General features: G+C 33.3%; 1 long non-coding RNA gene across 1 annotated transcript; it reads right to left on the reverse strand.

Annotated features, from left to right (window-relative positions):
• Nucleotides 1-276: 276 nt before the first annotated feature.
• LOC140433269 (uncharacterized) lies at nucleotides 277-2083 on the reverse strand. Its single transcript, XR_011949913.1, has 3 exons — nucleotides 1629-2083; nucleotides 1388-1577; nucleotides 277-1332 (listed from the first exon to the last, which is right to left on the reverse strand). It is a non-coding gene; the product is annotated as an uncharacterized lncRNA (long non-coding RNA).
• Nucleotides 2084-11955: the final 9872 nt, after the last annotated feature.

Below are 11955 nucleotides of genomic sequence, written 5' to 3' on the forward strand. Positions count from 1 at the left end.
TAAATTGCTGCCACTGCAATATATACATGTATATATACATATGTATATATATATATATATATATATATATATATATATATATAATTACATCATTTTTTTGTAATGTTCTAATTGTTTACAGTTTACTCCTGATGAAGCTATAAAATAAAATAATCTATTTTATATTGTATTTAATTATAACTGTATAATTTTTTAAATAAAGAATATTAATATTCTAAATTTGTATAATTTTTATTTGGTAAGGAAAGGTTTTATGAAAGGAATAAACAATTAAAAGGAGGGAAACTCCTTGTACTCAGTAAAGACATACTTGCTTAAGTTGTCTGAGCATAGTGAGTGAAAAACCCTCATTTATTTTAAATTAAAACATAAAAAAATACATTTTTATAAATAAGACAAAAACATACTATATTTAACATAATATAAGTATTCAATAATGTATTCTCAAAATAAACAACTTTGAATTGAACTGAACAAAGATTAGATATAAGAAAGAAATAAAATAAAATATTGAAATTTTAAAAATAAAAAATTGGAAAAATAAATCATGAACAAAACGTGTAATCAAGCTAATGATAATCATTCTGACATTTTCAGAAATAAGATAAAACATACTACATCTAACATAATACAAATATTCAATAATGTATTATCAAACTAAACAAATGCCAATTGAAAAAAGCTTGTGTATAAGGAAGCAATGAAATAAACTATTGAAATTTTAAAAATAAAAAATTGGAAGAACAAATCATGAACAAAAAGTGTAATCAAGCTAATTATAATGATGCTGATATTTTGAGAAATAAGATAAAACATACTACAGCTAACATAATGCAAGTATTCAATAATGTATTCTCAAACTAAACAAACAAATGCCAATTGAACAAAGGTTAGATATAAGGAATACAATTAAATATTGAAATTTTAAAAATTAAAAGAACAAATCATGAATAAAAAGTGTTATCAAGCTAATGATGATGCTAACATATATCTACCTATAATAAGATAAGTATTCAATAATGTATTTTAATTCTTATGCAAAATATTGGTGAATAAAATGTCTCCTAAAATTTAAACCTCGTTCCACATCATTAACATTTCTATTTACTGGCACATCAATATTTTCTACAAAATCATCATCATTATTATTTTCTTGTAAACCTATATTATAAAGTACTGCTGTAGCACATATTATTGCAAGAGATGTATTTAATTTAGTTTGTAGACCTCGTTGAACACAAGGAAACCATCTTTTCCAGGTTCCAAATAGCCTTTCAACAACAATTCTTGTTCTTATATGTGCACTATTATACCTATTTTCTTGATCATTACCTAAAAAGAGATATCCATCAAATAACCTATTTTTTAGCCAATTATCAATAAATACCTGGCTGTAATACTGGAGTAAGTAGATAGTGTCTGCATGCATATCCACTGTCACCTATTAATAATCCTGGAATTTCACCTCTTTCCATTCTAACTCGTAATGCACTTTGATCAAATATCAAGCTGTCATGACTTGATCCGGGATGTCGCACAACAATATCCATAATCTCTCTTCTAGGACCTGAAACAACCTGCAATTTATTTATATAATGAGGGCCTGGATAAGAAAGATCAATCTATACCTGCACATTTAATGAAAAAAAGCCTTTTCTATTACGAAATACTTCCCCATTATTACCACCTGGATTAGATATCTTGATGTGGGTGCAATCAATACACCCAGAAACATTTGGAAAATAGGCAACCTCATAAAAACTTGTTATATTCCTCCTAAATCCTTGTCCAGTATGGGGAAACCCTCATATTCTTCAACTTCGTCATACATTTTTTATTGTAATGAGAAAAACAAAAAAAATATATTGGAAGCGAATCGGAAAACAAATTTAACAAATATAAACAACAAAAGTTAGGTTAGGATCCCGTGCTCAAGGCAGGTCGATCCGATGCTTGAGTACGAGCTGTCATTTCTGCGTACTCAAGCTCGATTTCGTACTTGAGAACGGTTTATAGAACACAAATTTCATTCAAGGTCGACCTCAAGCATCGACCGATACTTGAGCATCGACTATAAATATGGGCCTAAGAATTTTTTCTATGAGACTGTACGATGTGACAGCGAAGGCAGGTATGAGGTTATGTTACCTTGGTTAAACGAACATCCTTTAATTTCAGATAATCTAGTTGTCGCTAGAAGAAGGTTAGATAATACTTTAAATAAGATAAAAAGGTCTAATTTGTTTTAATAGTATAACTTTATATTCAATAAGTGGTTGAACGAGGATGTGATTGAAATAGTGAATAATCCCGAAGAGAATAATTGCGTGCATTATTTACCTCACATGCCCGTTATTAAAAATAATAGTGAAACTAAATAATGATAAAAATAATAATGAAAATTAGGCCAGTCTTTGAACCATCATCTCATGAGGGTCGTTCTTCTTTAAATCAGTGTTTGGAGGTAGGGCCTAATCTTATTGAACTTATTCCTTCTGTTCTATTACGATTCAGATAACAAAAGGTAGGAGTTGTGTCGGATATTCGAAAGGCTTTTTTTTTCAAATTTCTATACATTCAAACGACAGAGATTTTTTGAGGTTCCTATGGGCGAATTTGTATTTCGACACAAGAGGGTTGTTTTGGAGTTAATTGTAGTCCATTTTCTTCTGGGTGCTACTCTAGAGTTTCATTTAACAAAGGCACTGGAGAAATGTTGTAATGATAATCCGTATTCTAAAAACATAATTAAAAAGCTTATGACTGGGTTTTATGTGGATAATTGTGTGACCAGTGTTACTGATGAAAATGAGTTGAAAGTGCTTGTATCAGAAGCAACCGTCCTTATGGAGGAAGCTAATATGGACTTAAGAGGGTGGGAGGCCTCTGGTAATACAAAAGCAGTTGACCCTGTTCTTGGTCTTCTCTGGGACTCCTCAAGAGACACTCTGAAAATCAATAGTAAAACTTTTCAAAGAGTGGAATGGAAACGTCCCATAACTAAGAGACTGATGCTTTCTATAGCTCAGAGTATATTTGACCCTGTTGGTTTTACCTGTCCAGTATCTCTATTCCCCAAACTGTTGCTACAGAAACTTTGGGAGAAGCGCCAGGGATGGGATGCTCCAGTTGGGAATTATATGGCTGACGAATTTTGTAATTGGGTTAACTGTCGAGTATTGAGATTCTACGCTGGATTCAGACTGGACCCATGGAAGCTGATCATTGGAGCTTGCACACATTTTCAGGTGCAAGTAAGAAAGCTTATGCCGCTGTATTATTTTTAAGAGTTGTTCGAAATGATGATGTCTCAATTTTCCTTGTATCAGCTAAGAGTGGTGTGGCCCCCCCTTTGAAGTAGATTTCCCAGCAACAGACCCAGATTGGAACTGTTGGCAGCCACTAGTGCCAGACTTTATCAGTGAGTAAAAAGACAATTTTCTCAATATGTTGAGTCTTATTTTTGGAGTGATTTCACTACTGTTCTTTCTTGGATTCAACATAAGGATGACTGGTCTGTTTATGTTTTTAATAGAGTTCAGGAGATTAGAAATTTAGCCAATCCTGAGCGTTGGAAATATGTACCTGGTTCTCTCAATCCTGCCGATCTTTCATCAAGAGGCTGTAGTATTCGGCAATTGTTCGACTCTCAATGCTAGAAGGGTCCGGAATGTCTGTACAGAAAATAAAATTACTGTTCCCAACAAAAATTAGTTCATCACGATTTTCCACAGCTTGTATTCGAGGGTAAGATTGATTGCAAACGTAGATCAGGATGTAAACGATACCACTGGCTTAAAACATAAGAAATTGAAGAGGCTTGGGAACGATTTACTAAAAAAGACCCAAAACAGAGAAGAATTTATGCAAATCATTACCGACACTCAATTACTTTAGCCTGTAGACAAATGCAGCTGCCCGAAGTGTGGCACGTGGATCCATGACAGATAGGTGGTTAATTCAAGGACAACCAACAACCTCCTCCCGATAATATGAAAATAATGAAAATATCTCGTACTTAGTGTACATTTGAACATATTAATTTATATTTGATAAACAGAAGACAAAACTATTATTTAATCACAGCAACTATTGCATAATGACTTGTTAACGATATAATTTACTGCAACAAAACTAATTCTTTTATTGTAAGTTTAATGTTTACCGACCGTGATGTATATTATTAAAGCTTTTTACTGCATTTAACAGCTTTTTATTAAAATGAAGTTCCCCATTTAAGTTATTTACATCAATTATCTGATATTTTTATAACTGTCAAATAGGAAACATTTTATTACATTCAAATCATATCCTGCAATTAGACATTGTTCCATTGTTGACGCAAATATATATATATTTATGATAACTAGTGAGAAAAGACATAAATTTGTACTATTTACAGTTTTGGTTTAGAGTCTTCAACAGAAATATGAACAGTATTGTTTTATTTGCTGTGTGCCTGGTTATTGTAACCAATTACACGGTAAGTACCACTTCGTTTTTGTCTTAATAAATTTTGTCATTTTGTCTTAATAAAGTGTACATTTGGTTATTACGTACTGAACATTTTTTGATCTTTTGGTCTCTTGGTATTTTCTGTTTTCTCTTTTGTTTCATAAATTATTGCTCTATGGAAGAGTTTTATTTATTTATCTCTCTAGAATTATAATTTGTTGGTGCTTTTCATATTTTCATTTTATAATATGGGCTTTATAATACACTCTGGGCCAAAATTAACCGGCCACCTTAAAAATGGGTAATTTTTGTTGTCTTATATCTCCTAAACCTGATGTCCGATTTAAGTGATTTTTTAATATGTTATAGCCTTATTCCTTGATAATATCGTTATAATAATATGGTTGCTAAACAGGTGAATTTTCATTGTATACCGGGTGTACGAATTAAACTGTGTTTTTTTCGTAAAGTTTGCATCACCCTGTGGAATATTCTGGCATTTTTAAAATATTGAAATTAAAACTTAACTGTAGCCTCATGTTTTCTCAACATTTTGTTTTTTGATTTATTCGCTTATGTTGGATAATACAAAAGTTAGGTAGTTTAACAACTAGTCATGTTTTTCATCAATACAGACGATTTAACTCACCAACAAAATTAATCCCACCACCTTTATTATTGTTTGTTTACATTAACTGTGAAAGTTTGTTTCCTAAATTTGTGTCATTGAAGGATTTTTGACATATAGTCGTTGTACGACATTGTTGCAAATCTGTTTCCGAGTTAATAACAATTCTGGAAAATTTGTAATTAACATTAACAATTAAAATTGCAATTTTATATCATTGTGAGTGAATATTGTTTAAGTTTCGTACAACCGCAGGCACAGACAAGGTCAAAAACGGTGCACTTCAGTTCGAGGTGACCGCTTAATTGTCACTAAAGTATTGAGAAATCGCTTTTGCACCTCTCCTGAAGCTCGTAGGTCTCTTCTTGAGGTGAGAAACGTTAGTGTGAGTAGACAAACGATTAGAAGAAGACTGTCAGAAATAAACTTGAAGGCTTTTCACCACAACTGCTCTCACAACACCGTAGGGCTAGACTTCATTTTGCGCGAGAATATGCTAACTGGACTATGGCGGAATGGAAGAATATACTGTTCTCAGATGTGAGCAGAATAGCCCTAAAAGGTCCAGATGGACGCCAACGTGTCCATAGGCGTCAAAATGAAAGGTTTGCTGTATGCACTATAACCGAAACAGTGGCTTACCGGGGAAGGTCAATAATGATTTGGGGAGGTATTTCTTACGAAGCGCGTACTGATCTAGTTGTGTTCGGTAGAGGCAGTGTGAATACTCAAGTATACGTGCAAGAAGTTCTTCAATACCATGTCATGCCCTTTGCACCATTCATTGGTGATAACTTCAGACTAATGCATGACAATGTACATTGTCATATAGTAAGATCTACCTGTGTGTACCTTAATGAGGTCGGGATTCAAGTTCTACCATGGCCAGCACACAGTCCCGATCTTAACCCAATTGAGCATATCTGGAACAACCTCAAAAGACGGGTAAGGACAAGAGTACCAGCCCCTGCATCCTTTGAAGAGCTGAAGGCAGCTGCGGTAGAGTGGCACAATATCCCCCAATCTGATATCCAGGATATCATGAATGGATTGCCAAACCGGCTCTAAGAAGTCCTAAGGGCTAGAGGCGGCAACACCCATTATTGATACCCTTTTGTTTTCAATTAGACTTTGATTTCCAAATATTGTTAATTTGAATTTTCTTCGAAGATTTTATTCATTGGATTTTTACTGTAACAAATGACTTTTTTTCAAAAAGATTATTTTTTCTCTTCCGAGGAGATAAAAATTGATAATAAACATGTCTAGTTCTTAAAGCACCTAACTTTTGTATTATCCAACATAAGCGAATCAATCAAAAAACAAAATGTTGAAAAAGCATGAGGCTATAGTTACGATTTAATTTCAGTATTCTACAAATGCTACAATATTCCACAGGGTGATGCAAACTTTAAGAAAAAAACACAGTTTGGTTCGTACACGCGGTATACAATGAAAATTTACCTGTTTAACAACAATATTATTATAGAGATATTGTCAAAGAATAAGGCTATAAGATATTAAAAAAGTTACTTGAATCGGACAACAGGTTTAGGAGATATAAGAAATCAAAAATTACCCATTTTTAAGGTGGCCGGTTAATTTTGGCCCAGAGTGTATATTTTGCCTATAATATAGGCAAAATACTTATTTTGAGAACGAATTACGAAGTGGAGATTAAAACGTCAATAAACTTACTTTAACCTTTAATTGTGGCTTATTCCCATTTAAATAGTAATTATTAAACCAAAGGAAAGTTATTAAAACATAAATACTGAAAAATCAAGGACTGTCAATTTAAACTAGGTATTTTAAAGACAATTAATTTAAACCCACCTATCCTATGGCTATATAATCAAGAACAAACAAGGATAAATAAGTATAAACCAAAGTTAAGTAATTTAAACTCAATATAAGTGTAAACATTAATGAATGTATTAAACATTCCTAATAAACTCTATCTTATCATTAGATATCCGATATTAATTTGTAAAAACATTCATTTATTCCTTATTGCTATACGAAGTGGAAACATGCACTCTCGGAATTACAAGTATGAGGCGTATAGAAGCCTTTGAAATGTGTGTTTTGTGAATGATGCTGAAGATTTCGTGGATAGAGCACGTGACCAACAACGAGGTGCTGAGAAGAATGAGGACTGAGATAGAACTCGTAAATATTTGTAAACAACAGAAAAACGAGTTGTCTAGGACATATTTACAGAGGAGAAAAATATAACTTTCTACGACTCATAATGGAAGGGAAGGTAGCAGAAAAAAGAGGTCCAGGAAGAAGATAATGCTCCTGGTTGAAGAATGTAAGAGACTGGACAGGCATGGACACACATTCGATACTAAGAACAGCTCAAGATAGAGAGCAATTTGCTGTAGTTATAGGTACCATTCCGTAATGAAGAAGAGTGTAAACAGCATTTTATTTAAAATAATTTATTCAATAAAAAACATAATACAATTTAAGAATAGTTATTTCTATAATTAGGCATATTACGCTACAAGTGAGTGAAATATTTTTTTACTCGGTATTGAAAATTTTCTCACGAATTGTCAGCAACAGCCGGCAACGAGTGGCAAATAAAAGTTCAGTGAATAAAAATACTATCAGAATAAGATAAGTAAATATTATATAATTTGATAAAATGTACTCTTTTCGCCTATCCGATTTAGCAAATCGCTCTATGATTGCATCAACATCTAGAGAAATTTCAGTATGCACGTTGAGGGGTGCTAAACCATTTAACCTTTTCTCGAAAAACTACGCTCTGCTGTTGCTGCACTGCCTGGCAGTGTAATTAATATTTGCAGAAATATTCAGAAAACTCTTGTTCTACTGTGGAATATGCAGTAGATGGTCCAATAATATCCTGGAAGGTGTGAACAATTTTTTTTAATAAAACTTTATCTTCTGGTGTGTTATCAGTTTTAGGTAAAACAACTCGAAGAATAAATAGATTCTTAACTTTCGGCGAAAGTCGTTCTTCTAAATCAGTTAAGATATTGTCTAAAAGGGGTAAATAAATAGATCTTCCGAAATATTCTTCGCAAGAGTTAGCAGATTGGTTTTGACGACAGGTTTAACGAGAACATATACAGGGCATCTTCAATTCAATGTGTAGTTGTTCAGCTATTTCCTTTAGTTCTTAGTAAAGTTTGCTAAAAACAGATTCAGCATTTGATCCTTTCTTTTGAAGAATGCATTTAGTGTCCTCTATGGCCTCAGTAGCCTTCTTCAAATCTAATTTCGGTGACTGAAGAAGACGACTAAGTGATACAGTTGTACCTAAAACATCACTAAGACAAACTACTGAAATAAGAAATTCTGGGCTTCTAATAGTTTGCATTAATGAAAATGCATCAGCTGACATTTTACTGTCCTTCCAGCTAGAAATTGTTTCAAGAGCGTTGTATATTTTAATAATTGATTCGCCCTGGAACTGAAGATGACCTTCATGTCTTTCAACCCAATGAGTTTCACAAATACCTTGGACAGCAGCCCCCAGTTTCTTTATTTGTATTCACTAACTTATCAGACAGAGCTAATGCAATAACAATATTCACTTTGATATTTTTATTATAGATAAATTATAAAATGAAGCACACAGTCTCAACAATTATAATACATATTCAAATTACAAACAACCAATTCGTAGACAAAACTGAAGATAAGAAATACCTAATACAAAATAAAAATGTGCTGATTTCGTGCGAAAAGTCATGTCTATCTAATCGATAAGCGAACGATTCTCTGGCACTCAAATAACAAATTGACAAAATTTGAAAATCACGTAACTCTGAATTCGCGGAAGTTGGGGTAGCGTTATTCGAGGTATTACTGTATTCAGAATTGTTGATTTTTTAAAGAGCAATTTAAAAAGGCTTCCGCATAATTCTACACTTACACCTAGAATAAATGAGTTTGAATCATTTTCTCTTGACTTCCTGCTTATAGGGTTGATGGGTATTAAATTTTTTTTTTAGGATTATTTGATTGATATTTAATTTTGTTTGGGGGGGGGGTCATGATCCCCGTGACCCTCACCCTTGCATCCGCCACTGATTAAAAAAGGGCCCAAAAAACGCTGAAATTGGCTTTTTTCAGCTATTAAAAAAGTGGTTTCAAAGCGAAAAATTCAATTTTTTATAATTTGTTTAAAAATTGTTATACATAAATAGATTACCATGGTAAATTTTGGGTAAACTTTTCAACATAGCATATTCGCGTCATAATATATCGATTAAAACAAGTTTTGAGCATGTTTAAAATAAAATCGACCTTTTGCGACAAAAGTCACCCTCCGCATGTTCAGCAAGAAATAAAATCTAGTTTATTTGAGATTTTTTTATTTTAAAAGCAATACGTAAACTAATACTATTTTTAGAAATAATTAAATTAGATCATTTGTTTTTTTTTCATAAAATCTATTATAAATAAATTATTTACTAAGTTTATTGAAGAGGTATATCTTAATTATAAATATTTATGTTTTACAATAAAAATTACCTCAAATATTAATAAAAAAAATAAAAAACTGAAAAAAAAATTGTTTAAACAAATTAGATGGTTTCTTAAACAATTTATTAATTTAAATAATGCATATTTGTAATGTACGCAAAAAGTACATACACATTAAAAAAGAAATGTCAAAATCCATAAATAAGAACCAGAGAGATAGTTAACATCTCCTTCACCCTCCATCGCTCCAGTGAGTTTCAAAGTCGACTTATTTTGAGGACCACGTTTTGAAGCTTTGTAAAGGATTCCGTTGAAAGGTAATCTTTTTCAAATTTGTCACATTAAAACTATAAAGTATGTTCATTCAAATAACGCTACTTAGATAGCTTAATTGGGTATCAAGACAACTTAGAGGACGGTTTAAAATCTCTCGGAGTAAGAGCATTGATAAAAGTTGCTAGAGACAGGGTACAATGTAGGATTGTTGCAAAAAAGGCTTTGGTTAATATCGAGCTATGATGCCACTGATAATGATGATCTGATGATCATTTAAACGACGACCGTTTGAAAGATATTTTAGTTATTCTGACGTAAGGGCGCCATCTTTAAACAGGTCCAAAGAGGACATAAAATGAGTTCCAGAATTTGTAGTTTTCTATTGCCAAGAGAGTTTGAATATATCCTCTCATACATCATATTTATGATGTATGAGAGCACCGACAAAAAGCAAGATCAACCCCTGCCCAAAATCACAAACCAGGGATCAGAATTAATGCCAGAAATAACTCAATACGAAATAAAAACAGCACTTTTAGAAATGAAAAATAACAAATCCCCAAGCAAGGATACATAACAGATCTAGAAAAAACTACCGTCCTATCAGTTTGCTTTCACACGTACACAAATATTTTCAGAAAAATTATCAAGAAAAACCTGGACGCCAAATTAGACTTCTATCAGCCTAGAGAACAAGCTGGATTTAGATCGGGATACAGCACTAACGGCCACTTACTAGTGATAAAGAACCTGATAGAGGTTGCAAGTCTGCAGAATACAACAAATCATTGGCACTCATATTTGTCGACTACGAGAAAGCATTCGATACCATAAGCCATCAGAAAATGTTAAAACCATTCACAGAATGCCGAATAGACCATCGCTACACTAACATAATCAAATATATCTACCAAAATGCCACAGCTAGCGTAAGACTATCTGAACAAGAAACAAATAAATTCTGTATACAGCGAGGAGTACGGCAAGGAGACACCGTCTCTGCAAAGCTATTCACGATGCTTTTAAAACATACTTGTAAGAAGGCACATCTAAACGAGCATGGTATTAACATAAATGGAGAGAAGCTCAATCATTTGAGATTTGCAGATAACATCGTCCTTATAGCTGATCGTATGGATCATGCAATAATTATGTTTGAAAAATTATATCACGTTTCCTTGGAGGTCGGACTAAAGATTAATATGAACAAGACGCAAATAATGACTATTCGAGTGCTAAATCGAAATATTGCTGTTGATGAAAGGGATATTGTGCAGTCTACATCGTATAAGTACTTAGGAGATGAAATTCGGTTGGGCAGAGCTAACCAGACATGTGAGCTCGCACGTCGCCTAGAATTAATCTGGGCAGCGCCAGCCTTTGGTAAATTAAACTATGTATTTAAATCGGATCTACCCATATGCCTTAAAATGAAAATCTTTAAACAATGTGGAGCGCCAGATGTTGAGCGTCTCTCTGAGAGACCGAATTGAGAATGAGATAACCGATGGACAAAACGTATTGTCGAGTGGAGACCAAGACAAGAAGCAGTACGGAGCAGAGTACGCCCACCAACTAGATGGACTGACGACCTGAAGCGTGTTAATCCAAGCCGCACAAGACAGAGATAGATGGAAAAAGCTGAGGGAGACCTATGTCCAATAGTGGACGCATACAGGTTAATGATAATTAAATTTTGAAGCCGGAAAATCTAAAAAATACTATATATATAATAAACCTAAAGCTAAAATTAATACTATTACAGGTTAATGATTAAAATCAACAGGCTTCCGGATTGAACCGCGTTGATTATCACTGCGCCGACCTTTTAGTCTCTCCAGACCCCAGACACTACTAAACTGATCACTAATTAATGCATTACTGCTACTGGGAACAGCGGATGGTTGGTTTATACCGTCGTTAGTGAATTGGTTTTTGGTGGAGGTTGGCGTGTGGGTTATCTTGGAGATAGGCGCGGGTGATAGCGCGAACATTTCTGACGGCAGGATTTTGATTGTAGGGTGGAGCGGACGATATTTTCTTCATGAAAGGTCTACATGTCGAAGGTAACCGGATGCCGTCATCTCTTTTATTAAGACAATTTGGCATTTTTTCAATTTCTAAGA

Source organism: Diabrotica undecimpunctata, chromosome 2 (genome assembly GCF_040954645.1).
Source record: "Diabrotica undecimpunctata isolate CICGRU chromosome 2, icDiaUnde3, whole genome shotgun sequence".
Lineage (NCBI taxonomy): Eukaryota > Metazoa > Arthropoda > Insecta > Coleoptera > Chrysomelidae > Diabrotica > Diabrotica undecimpunctata.